This window comes from Mus pahari, chromosome 3, assembly GCF_900095145.1.
Source record: "Mus pahari chromosome 3, PAHARI_EIJ_v1.1, whole genome shotgun sequence".
Classification (NCBI taxonomy): domain Eukaryota; kingdom Metazoa; phylum Chordata; class Mammalia; order Rodentia; family Muridae; genus Mus; species Mus pahari.
The window spans coordinates 41260407-41273580 of record NC_034592.1 but is presented as its reverse complement, the minus strand read 5'-3'; the positions used below and the strand labels follow the sequence as shown (position 1 = coordinate 41273580).

General features: G+C 35.6%; 1 protein-coding gene and 1 pseudogene across 2 annotated transcripts in view; one reads left to right on the top strand and one right to left on the bottom strand.

Annotated features, from left to right (window-relative positions):
- The window catches only part of Galnt13 (polypeptide N-acetylgalactosaminyltransferase 13), a 571919-nt gene that overhangs the window by 257968 nt on the left and 300777 nt on the right, over window positions 1-13174 (bottom strand). The gene's annotated exons all lie outside the window — the stretch shown is intronic.
- The window catches only part of LOC110319534, a 2432-nt pseudogene continuing 1565 nt past the window's right edge, over window positions 12308-13174 (top strand).

The window sequence follows — 13174 nt, the reverse complement described above, 5'->3', positions numbered from 1 at the left end:
AACTTTCAGGATAGCATTTGTAATGTAAATAAAGAAAATAATAATAATAATAAAATAAAATAAAAATATAAAATAAATAAATGTCACCTTGTCTACAAAAAGCATAACATATATGTAGTATGAGCTGCATGTAAGACTAAAGGATGAATTTTCCAAACTGGGAGTTCAAGACCAGTCTGTGATTCATAGATAAATTATATTTCAACACAATACAATTTAAACAAACAAATGAATTAATGAATGAATGTCATATTGAAGTGACTAAGGTAAAACCATAATTGTCCTCACTGAATTTTATATTTACTAAGATTATTCTCAACCCCCCACAACTCCAAAAGTTATTTCTGTTTTGGTAATACATTTGAGATTTCCAGGGTCTTTACTTTGGTCTGTATGTATTGAGCAAAACAATTATTTAAACTAAAATACACGAATAAAGTATAAGTAAAAAATTATTGTCATCTTATATCTGGAATAATTATTATATTCTGCCAGGAATGAATATCTGAGGCTTACTCTCACCCTCATTATAAATTTGAAGTGAAGTATGGTCTCTTTGATGTTTGATTTAACAATACTGTATCCTTGAGCATCAGCACCTAGAACCTATGATGCATGAGCCCTCTGTTAGTTGTTGACAAATAAAAGATTCACATATTTTTTAATTAATCATTATGGTTGTCCATGTCTTTAACATTTGGAATTCTATAACATATGAACACACATATATACATTATATATATATAAAACTCAGTCCATATAATATTGCTCATACTTTCAGGACTGACCATTTAGCATTAGACAACCAACTTGTATGTTCTTGCCTAGGAAAAGCCACCTCTCTTACTCTCAGCTTTCCTCAGTTGCCTATGATTCTTTTTGTAGGGTTTAAGTCTTGTTGACTTGTGTCATCCTCATTCATTTCACATTTGGTTGTTCTTGTTTGTGAGACCTTATGGGTGTAGCTTCTGACATTGAAAGGAGACAAAATCTCATAGCAAACTCTGAATCTCTGGCTCTTACAATCTTTCTGCCCTTTTTTGCACAGTTTCCCATGAGTGATAGTTGCATGAGTTTTTAAAAACATATATCCATTAAGATGTCACTCTACAATGTCATGTTTTGACTTGATGTTTTTTTGCTTTGTTTTGTTTTGTAGTGGCTTATTGCAAAGAGAAATGTCCTTGAAGACAAATGAAGACTAAACTTATATATAAGTATAAGGACAAATATTTATCGATTTTTTTTAGTAGAGATTATCCTACCTTAGTAATTTAAAGGTTGCAGATTCTCCTTCAATAATCATGACATCATTAACATTGAGTACCAGACATGATCTCACTCCTCTTGAGTGGGTCTAAAGTCCACTCCTTGATTCTTTTATGTCTTTTGGAATGAAACTTGATGAGGTAACTTAATCACATTTTACATTAATTTTCTCATACTTAGAATGGAATAATTAACAATGTTTAATTCTTAAAGCTATTCTGGGAATCAAATAAACTGGTATATATAAAGCACTTGGTACAATGCCTGTGTCACAGTGGTCTCCCCGACAATGTTAGCCATCATCATTGTGCTCATATTCTGTCATCACTATTAAAATAATCTAAGATGTACATCACAACTATAAAAACTATATTTTTAATCTTAGATATGTGTTATTGTTTGTGATAAAATGTACAGATTACTGGAAATTGCTATAGATCTGAAAGTATAAAATAATAAACATAATACATGCCTCAAATAATCATTATGGGAAAAGTAAGAACTGGGTAGATGTATCATTTAAGGTTATAAGCAAACAATATGTCCAAATATTAATAGAAATAATGGAAAACAATGAAAACATCAAAAATTTCAAAGCAGTAATAATGTATAAAGATGTATACTATCAAAATGAGCAGTAACACTTAAGAAAGAGAATAAAAGAACTTATAGAGGAGCCTAAGGAAAATAACATTGAGAAAATCCAGATGAGAATCAAGGAAAAGAGATCTTTTTTATTTGTTTGTTTATTTGTTTGTTTGGTTAGAGACATACTGTAACTTTCATTTTTTTCAAATGCTATTTTTAATGATGGTTCTTAAACATTTTAACCTCCCTTTTTGGCTACCACCCACCAGTGGTAGTGGAAAAGAATGGATACAGGTAAGTGGCCCTATTTAGAAATGATTCTTTGGCGCAACTCTCATTTTTTGTATTGTCTGAATATCAGCAGGTCAGTTCACAGGTTAGCAGTGGCAGCTTGATCCACTTGTAAATACTTCACAGATACCAGCAGTCTAGTTCAGTAGCATTGGGATAGCAAACATGAATCAGCAGTGGTGGCCTCACCTAGCAGAGACAGCCAGGCATTAGCCTCGGCTACAAGCCGGCAGGAGGAACCAGGGACAAGAGGAACGCCAGAAAAAGTTCTTAGCTGTGCCTCTCTTAGAGAAGTGAAGATCATGGAAGAATCCAGACCAACAACCATTTAGCTACGCAAACAAAGCCAAGCTCAGCCTCCGCATCTGACCCAGCTGACATCCTGCCAATCATCCAGAGTCCATGGAAGTGTCAAGAAACTGCAGCACACCAAGAAAAAAAAAATTTTTTTTTTTTGGTTCATTTCTCTCTATGGAGTCCTGACAAATGCAGCTCAAGTAAGCAGTGTAAGGCAGGACAATACATGCATCCTCAGCAAAGACTCCTTCATCGTGTGTCCTTTCATCTGCTTGCTTTAGCAGAATATCCTTTCTCCTGAGTTTGCTACAGCTAAATGTTTCTTCATGAATCTGCCTTTGTCTTTCACCTGTGTCTTCTTCAGCTAAATGTCGCTTTATATGTTTGCCCCAGGAAAACACCATGCAAATGACTTTCCAAAGAACTCTTAAGTTTCTACTTCAACATACATTAAAAGTGTACTTGAGAAAAATATTAAATAGGTTTTTTTTTCTACTTTCAATATAATGTCCTCTCTGAAAGTATTGAGAAGACCCAAAGTATTGAGAAGACCTATGGTGCCGGGCGGTGGTGACACACACCTTTAATCGCAGCACTTGGGAGGCAGAGGCAGGCAAATTTCTGAGTTCGAGGCCAGCCTGGTCTACAGAGTGAGTTCCAGCACAGCCAGGGCTACACAGAGAAACCCTGTCTCAAAAACAACAATAACAAACAAATAAAACAACGACAATGACAGTAACAACAAAAGAGCTATGGTACAAGACTTGAGTGATGTGCAAAAGGTTACCAAGTGGAAAAACACACTCGAGGTAAAGTGAGACAAGAAATAAAGTTTTTATTTTTTCTCCTTAAATCTTAGCTGTTAAGGAAAATAAATAAATAAGCAAAATACAGAGTAAGATTCCTGTAATGGGTTTGGTCTAATGCTGTTTATATTCTAATGTTAATTAGGGTCCCTCAAAACTGTGTGCACAGAGATTCTGCACAAGACACCAAAGGATTCTTCCCCCAGTTAACTCTGATTTGTAAATAAAGATATGTGCAGCCAATAGCTAGGGAGAGGGCACATGAATGTCATTTAGGTTTCCTGGCCTTGGGACAAAGAGGAAGAGGAAGGAGAAAGTAGCCATGCCTTAGAAGAGTGTGCAGGAGACAAGAGAGGGGCCATTGGATAGTGAAGCAAGAAGAGTTGCCATGTCCTCTGGGCCTAAAGATGATATCCCAGTGGCCTGTCTGGTTAGAGCTAAGAGTAACTCAGATGAATCATAGTAAGTAATAACTTGGGCTATCAATTAAGGTAGATTCTAACAGCATAGACAGTAGGCAGTTGCCCAGCTATTGTGCTGCATAAGACATATTAAATATAGAGGCTGTGTGTGTGTGTGTGTGTGTGTGTGTGTGTGTGTGTGTGTGTGTTTCATCTGGGAACATAGAAGCTCTAACGTGGGAAGGATCCACACATCACAAGTTTTAAGAATATTTATAAAATAGATCCCTGGTTAAGCAAGGGCATATTTCTTCTTTGCTTATTTGGTTATACCATAGAAATTTTGGTAGAGTATATGCAAGCAAGGAAGGTGAAATGATAGGATTGAATTTTAGAACAAAAAATGTATATAGCATTATATATCTACAAATGGCAGACTCTAAAATATATTTGGATATCTCATGCAAAATATTTCTGGAGGTTTCCTCTCCAGAAAAGGTTTCCTATCCTTTCCTCCCCCCCCCCCTGTGCTTCTATGAGGATGCTCCCCGCACCAGCCCACCCACCTCAGCCTCCCTGCCCTGGCATTCCCCTACACTGGGGGCATTGAGCTTTCATAGATCCAAGGGTCTCTCTTCCCATTGATCTTTGACAAAGCCATCCTCTGCTATACATGCAGTTGGAGCCATGGATCACTCCATGTTTACTCTTTGGTTGGTGGTTTAGTCCCAGGGAGCTCTGGGGGTCTGGTTGGTTGAAATTGTTCTTCCTATGTGTTGCATACCCCCTTCAGAATTAGCATACAATAGAAAAGTACAGACAATCCACCTGACTATATATGTGTTCCCTTCAGAAAATTAATCTGGTCATTGGGGAACACTCAATGTTGGATCCTCATCTGGCCAAGTCATACTTTCTATGCAGGAGACTCATGGCATCAGGCTAGGTCTCTTCTAAGAGTCTTTGTTAGGCAATGTAATTAGTCCAATTCCTCTCAGAACATTTCTACCCACCTCACCTCACAGTTACATTTAAACCAGAAGAGGATACTGAAACAGAAGTGGGTAGAGATGTAAACTTTAGCACATCTTTCTTGCTGCATTGTCTGAAGTTCTTCACATCTACCACAACAGTACTGTCCAGGAAACAGGATAGCTGTAGCAAAATAGACAATTAATTATTGATTAAGAAACCAATTCATCTACATCAAAGTTTGCACAAAGAATGATCCTTAGACAAATAACGGAGAACTTGTGTGAATTCTACCACTCAGAAACCATCATAGCTCCGTGTAGCATAATCACACTTCATAATGAGCCCTACTCTTGCCAATTGAATAAACAAGTCTATTGCTCAGCTGGACCCCAGAACAAAATTTCAGGACATCACCTATCATTCCTTTGGATACTGGTTTATTGTCGATTTTGAAACATTTTTACTTTTCTATTAATAGAGATATTTTTTCTTAATTAAATAATTTGAATTGAGAAAACCCATATTTGATTAGGATTACAGGTAGGTGTACAAGAATTTAAACCAGCAGCGTCAAGACTGTGGCAAGAGATCACATCCAAATACCTAGGTTTTTGTAATCTGGCTAAAATACAGACACACCCTTAGTACATACCTTTAATCTCAAAATGATACTGTCTGATTGAGGATCAGACAAAATAACATCAGAGAAATATTTGACAGAAATGAGTCAGAGATAGGATATGCCCAACTCCCATTAGGACAGGAAAAAGAGGCTACTTAAAAGCAGTTCAAGGACAGAATGAAGAGGATTTTAGTTGAGTTCAGTGCCATTCATTTGAATGGCATGTTGGTCAGTTGACGTCTGTAAAATTGAATTGAATGTGCGCGGGTTCAGTTTAGTTCTTGCAGTTCCACTCAGTTCTCTTCTGTTAGTATAGTCACTGCAGTTCAGTTTGTGTTCAGAGAGTTCAGAGGCAGGTTTTCCAAACAGAAAAATTAATTCAGAAGCCAAGAGAAGCCAATTTAAGTCAAAAGTTTGGAGAGGAGGTTGAACCAGAATATCCCAGTTGAATCTGTCAGGCAGAGTTCAGAAAGAGCGAGAAAGAGTGAGTTTACTCCAAAATAAGCCTCAGAATTTGGAACAGTCTAGTCCTAGTCTAGCAGATAGAGACTGGAAGATGAAGGCTTCAAGGTCCGGGCTTGTAGAATGTAAGATTGTATAGAGGAAAAAAACTTCCTGGCCTAGGCCTAGGAATAGTTAGATCACAGAAAGACATGCTCTAGACTCAGCCCACGTCATTTGGGACAACAGCTTGGGTACAGCTCTCATCTCATCTCTTCATCTGAAGAAATAAAAATGACATTGACAAGTGGGAAGATTCAATTTTAATCCAGAACTTTTGAGGTAGAAATATCTACCTTTAATCTAGACTATACCTGCTGATGGCTCAGGACATGAAAGAATGAAACTTAATCGTTTTCCCTGCTTACTTTTGCCCTTATTAGCTAGTCCATTCTTTCACTGGCATTGGAACCTATTTCTTGGGATTCAGGGTTATACTGAAGACAAACGAAGACATTATGACTTATGGACTGAACAACTACTGAATTCTTGGGAGTTTCTATTGGTTGGCGGCCATAGTTGAACTAGCTGAACCACAGTCAGTCTCTCTCTCTCTCTCTCTCTCTCTCTCTCTCTCTCTCTCTCTCTCTCTCTCTCATTCTATAGGCCCTGTTTCTCTAGAGAACACTAACTAATGCAACTAAGCATCCCCTTACTATGGTTTGCTCAACTAGCTTCATTACATAATTCAAGAACACCTGTAGAATAATGATAACACCCTCAGTGTGCAGATCGTTTCCACATCATTCAGGAATGAAGAAAAATGCCACTAAAGCTGTTTGATGGGGGCAATTCCACAAAAATTCTTCCCATGAATTTTTGTCAACTCTATTTGCCAAACCTAACCTGCACATACACAATCTGTGTATACTCTAAAAACACATATTAAAATCATGCAGAATGTGATATATTTTTCTTTCATAACCATAAACATGCATTGCTATGAAAATCATGCCAATATTACTTTTGCATAATTTCCATAATATGGGACAGCTAATTCTTCATGGGAAGTTATTTTTTAACTTAGGTAATTCTAAAAGTTTGTGCATATAAGGGAATAATCAGAGTGAGAATAACCAATAAAACTCATGATGTTAACAACTGTGAGAACATATGTGTAATATTATTTGTTGTCATTAAAGTCAATATGTTTAAATTGAAATGGAGCATGTGATGCATAAAATTAAAACATAAACTTAGGGAATACTGTTGTTCACCTTTGTTTCCCCTAATTTAAACAATTTTACTTTCCCATCAAATATACTGTGCTGGTTTAAAAATGAATAGCCAGATGTAATCCCCTCCAGAAATAGTATTTTTATCATTGTTATGTTTCAAGTAGGGCATTCAAGTGAGTTGTGTTCTCAATACTAAGAATCCCATTGCTTGAATTTGAGGCTCACATTTTATCTTCTATCTGTCATATTATTTGTTGATGTTGATAATAAAACATAAGGCAAATGGTACTATCTTCAGTTAATCACCAACTTTATAAAATATGACTCCTTTTTAAAGACAGAAGCAACTGGAATAGCTTAATAAAAACAAAAATTTTAGAAACAGATGAGGGGTACTTGATCTAAATGCCATTATAAAAAGTCTAAAGCAAAGATAAAATTGACTAGTTTTCCTACATTCTTTTGAATAAATATCTGCAAGGACATGAATGAATCTATTTGTAGTGGTATTCTTAAACATTTTCTCTATGCCAGAATAAATAAGATATACAAAGCTTTCAAGTTTTCTAAGTTAAAAAATAACTTTCCATGAAGAATTAGCCTTCTATAATTATGCAATTCTCAATATTATATATTACTGTTTTAATTTCATTATTATAGAAATCATTAACATTGAGATAATTTCTCAGATTGAAACTATTTCCTTTTAAATTATTAAGATTAAATTGATCCTAATTGTTGTGATTTTTATACAGTACATTTTAAAAATACTACTGTTTTAAATAGCCTTGTTCTTCAACTGATGGAACTATTTGAAGAGGTTCAGGAAATGATAAGATGATTTAGACATCATTGTAGGAAGGAGATTGCTGGAGTTACATCTTTGGATGTTGCATCTTATCAAGCCACTCACCCCATCTTTTTTCTATTTTTGCTTGTCTACAGTGAGGTGAGCAATGCATAGCACATACTCTCCTTACTATGAACGTATACCTCACTGCAGCTACAAAATCAACAAAGCCAAATACTTTGGACTGACACCTCTGAAATGGTTATCTAACAATCTTCCCATCTTCATGCTGATTTGCATGAGATAGTCTATCAAAGGGATACAAAATTTGCTAAAACAATGATTAACAACAAGGATAATGTCACTAGAAAACTCATTTGTGGCAGAGAAAGTCAAATTTAAAAACAATTATATCTGTGGCTGAGATGGTTCCATGGTTAAGAGTGCACACAAGTTCAGATACCAACTGAAGTGGCTTACAGAGTGCATGGCTTGCACTATCTACAGCTATATACTGAGGCATGTGTTTTTACTTCTATAGTTGAAAGAGGAATTGGTGTAGTTTTAAATAATCATGGTGTAATGTTGATGAAGTTAGTATTCACTTAATTATCATTGTAGACATTTATGCTATCTCCAATATTTACAATATAAAAGAAGGAAAGGTACAAATGAAGGGGAAGCCAGAAGGATAAGGATAGAAGAAAATAAATGGAGAAAGAAAAAGAGGGAAAAGAAGAGAGACAGAAATGCACAGAGCAATATATATATACTAAAAATATTTGCAGAATGGGTGTCTCTAGTGTACTACCCAATTGTCTTCGAAATTACCTATATCTGTTGCCTTTACTTCTTTTATCTTATTCTCTTTCAGACGCCATTGAGTCTACTTTTTATACATTGAATTATAGGAATGTTATTTAGAGAGCAATGGGTACTTTTCTGAAATTGGCGCTACTTTTTAAATCCTTCAGATTGCTGTCTGGTTATCACCCCCATTTGTTTCTCAGTGGTTGATATAGTCTTCCTTGTTTTATGCTCAGAACACCCTCCTTACCAAATAATTCCTTTCCTCCACTCTTTGCTTCATTTAGGAAATAACATCTAGCAGATTTACATATATTTGCATGCCGATGAGGCATTTCTTTATGAGGCCCAAATCTCTTCTCTGGTCTAAGAATTTGACATTTCACATTGAATGCTTTTTCAGGCACTTCGTATTTAAAATATCCCAAATTCAGCTATCAATCTAGCAGTCATCCCATTTTCAACATCTCTATTAATAAACCTACATCAATTAGCTTATCTAAGCACACATCTAGGATTGATTTCTAACTCTGCTCCCCATCTTCACTGTTTCAAATCAGATATAAGCTACCTACCCTCTAACATTGTGAGAAAGTGGCTAATTAGATGTTTTCCTTAATAAGTTTCCTTGGTTGTAATATACCTTTTCAACAATAAAACAGTAACTGAAACAATTATTACTAGACTATACCACATATATTATTATACATCAAGACTTTTAAATGCATTGATTTGTTATTAGAAATATAGAAACAAAAATGACTGGAATTTTAAAATAAAATGTTATAAAGTACAGTAAACCCTCACTAGAGCAATTAGGCATCACAGAGAAATAAGAGATATTAATAAAAATACTTTTTAAAATGATTGGGCTAGGGGGTTAGAGATCGCTGAATGATTTACAGCACTTGCTACTGTTCCAGGTGACCCAGGTTCAATTCCCATCACCCATATAAAGGCTCACAGTTGTCTATTACACCAGTTCCAGGGAGTCCAATGGACTCTTCTGGCCTCCATGGGCACTGTGTGTGTGAGTGGTACACAAATACATGTGCAAGAAAAAAAATCTAAAAAAATTTAAAAATTGTTTCCTTTGATAATTAAGACTACAATATTGCTACAACGGAGATGTTCAGTAAAAATGTATAGTACAAAACACATATTAATTGCATTTCTTTTTACTATTAATCTTCAAGGAAATAAAACATTTTTTTCTTTAAAACAAAATACTTAGAAATAAACATATGTAAGGGAAGACCTTATATATACTGGCAAATCTTAAACATTTTTCAAAACCCTACAAATGTGAAAAAGTATACAGATTTTTTTTTGCACATGAATATTGTCACAATTATCATCTTGCTGTCCTGACTGTTTTACATAGCTACAACAGAATCTGTGGAACTGGGTGATTTAAAACAGGAAAAGCTTATCAGGACTTACAGACTTGGACTCAGTGATGCCACCCTCAGACAAAGTCTTTTAGATGTTTATGTCATAGTGAAAGCACAAGAGAAAAAATAGAAAAGAAAAACAAAAAGAAGAAAGCACAAGAGAGCCCCATACATATCAAAACACAAAACATGACTGGGAGTCCTTAGCAATTTACCTGCCTTTATAACTAAGTACCATGAGAAAAACATTTCTCTCTCTTAATGATCAACCACTTTAAGATTCACCTTACAACACAGCTACAATGGCGATCAGATTTTAAAATAAATTTTTTTTCCAAGACATCTAAATGCTAACAATATCAACATGATATGTGTGTTTGATGGCATTTTCTGTCAATGACAGTCACTAAAATAAAGGAAAGACAAATCCTTAGATCTCTCTGGAGTCATAAAATTAAACAAGAACAAAACAAGCATGACTTATACAAAAGACTCTTAGACCTAAAATAAACAAACAAAATCAACACAATACAAAAAATAAAATAGAAAAAAAAAAGAAAAAAGAAAAAGCAAATAAAAACATAGACCAAAAAGGAGCCCAATACTAAACTATTGCTTGCTACATTTATGTGAACGGTCTAAGACTACAATGTGGGGTAAAGGCAGTACTGATTTTGGAAAATTAAATATGAACAGGCATGAAGAAAAATGTAACTCTTATCTCATATCCCACATGACAAACAACTCAGCAAGAACTAATTGTGAACCTTATGTGCAGTAATATTTTTAAACATTGCTTGGGATATTAATTTCAAATGTTTTAACATAAAATAAATATTTTAAGATTGTTAACAATTTAGTTATCTTTCCTTTATTTTTCTGTATTATGTATATCACAACATCATACTCTACTATATATTTGTATATACAAATGCTAAAATTATTTTTTAATAAATACCTTTAAAGGCACATGAAATGCCCACTGTGATGTAATGCCCAAATGTACTGAGAAGCTGGGCATGAAGAACTAGTTTTAAAAGATGCTTTTCTTTCTAAAATAAATTTAACTGGGGGAAAATCCCTGCAAGGCTTCAATAACACCAATAATAGCATTATGTATGTTTTAAGAGGTGAGAAGTAGCTAAGCAGTGGAAATTTATGCTTAGAGGAAAATCGTTAGCAGGAGATAGTGGAAGCTGAAGACATTCAGAAATATGGCTTCAATTTATAGATTTAGTCAAAAGTTATTAACCTTGGGTTCATGCTTTGGATACTATTCCTTGAAATCTTATTTTAAAATTTGTTTTTATTTGCATACATGCTTTATGGCAGACTAAAAACAACCTCAGCTTACATTACATCCTCTACTGAGGCTTATGACCTAGATACGGGTCAACAACCACCATTGACACTGAGCGCTTTTGCACTCTGAGTTTTAATTACATTGGCTTTTATGAAAATATGTAGAGTCTTATTTTATCTGGTCAGAAACATCATTTGATTTCTTAGTTCATTATTTTCTTTCCTAAATTTTCATACATATAGAGGTTTTTATTGTTGTTGTCTTTTTTTTAGTCCATCATTCTTCAAGTTTCGTTGTTATGTCCCCAAATACTGAAGCCTCTTATTTATTTAAGAGGAATTGGCACATGGTGGAAGGAATATAATCACTGTATCTAAATTAGTATTATAAAGGACAAAGAGGAAAGATAAAAAGGAAACAGAGTCCTCTCCATTTATGCCTTGAGATAATATTGCTGTGTAGACCCTTCACTTCAGAACAGAGAGAAACTTAATTAAGAAATATTTTCAGTGCTATCTAGTGCAATCCAAGTAATATAGTCATGGATACCAAGATAAAGAATCTCATCACAGTACATGTCAATGATATCTAAGAAGATTAGAGGACTAAATCATAATAAGAATTTATTAGAAACTATGATATTGGAGATCATATCAGGCAATATAATATGTGATTTTTATCGTAGAAGCCTGGTGATCTTCTAGCATAAATAAATACGAACACAGACACACAAACTTAAGCCAGTGCAACTAATGCAAAGTCTCCACATACTTCAGATATTAGACTCTAAGGTAAAACAGATGTTGACTGTGTCTTGATGAGCTGACACCATGAGTCCCCCTGAAGGAGGCTCAGGCAACCTTAGCTACAAATTATTTAAAAGACTATGCATAGAAACCCAAAACACTTTCAATAAATGCAAATCAACATTATTATATTTCACACACCGTGATGTTATATTTGGAGAAGTATAAACAGTAATTTAATATTTTATATAAATGCAATATTGACTATTTTTCTGTGCCAAACCCTGTTATATTAAAAATGACGGGTCCGCTTTCTGCTCTTTGACGTTGCCAAGGAAGCATCGCTGAAGGCTCTCGTAACCCTGCCGTCATGTCTAAGTCAGAGTCTCCCAAGGAGCCAGAACAGCTGCGGAAGCTCTTCATCGGAGGGCCGAGCTTCGAAACAACTGACGAGAGTCTGAGGAGCCATTTTGAGCAATGGGGAACACTAACCGACTGTGTGGTAATGAGAGATCCAAATACCAAGAGATCCAGGGGCTTTGGGTTTGTCACATATTCCACTGTGGAAGAAGTGGATGCTGCCATGAAGGCAACACCACACAAGGTGGATGGAAGAGTTGTGGAACATAAGAGAGCTGTGTCAAGAGAAGATTCTCAGAGACCAGGTGCCCACTTAACTGTGAAAAAGATCTTTGTTGGTGGTATTAAAGAAGACACTGAAGAACATCAGCTGCGAGATTATTTTGAGCAGTATGGGAAGATTGAAGTGATAGAAATTATGACTGACAGAGGCAGTGGAAAAAAGAGGGGCTTTGCTTTTGTTACCTTTGATGACCATGACTCTGTGGATAAGATTGTTATTCAGAAATACCATACTGTGAATGGCCACAACTGTGAAGTAAGAAAGGCTCTGTCAAAGCAAGAGATGGCTAGTGCTTCTTCCAGCCAGAGAGGTCGCAGTGGTTCTGGAAACTTTGGTGGNGGTCNTGGAGGNGGCTTTGGTGGCAATGACNATTTTGGTCGAGGAGGGAACTTCAGTGGTCGTGGNGGCTTTGGTGGCANCCGTGGTGGTGGTGGATATGGTGGCAGTGGGGATGGCTATAATGGATTTGGCAATGACGGTGGTTATGGAGGAGGCGGCCCTGGTTACTCTGGAGGAAGCAGAGGCTATGGAAGTGGTGGACAGGGTTATGGAAACCAGGGCAG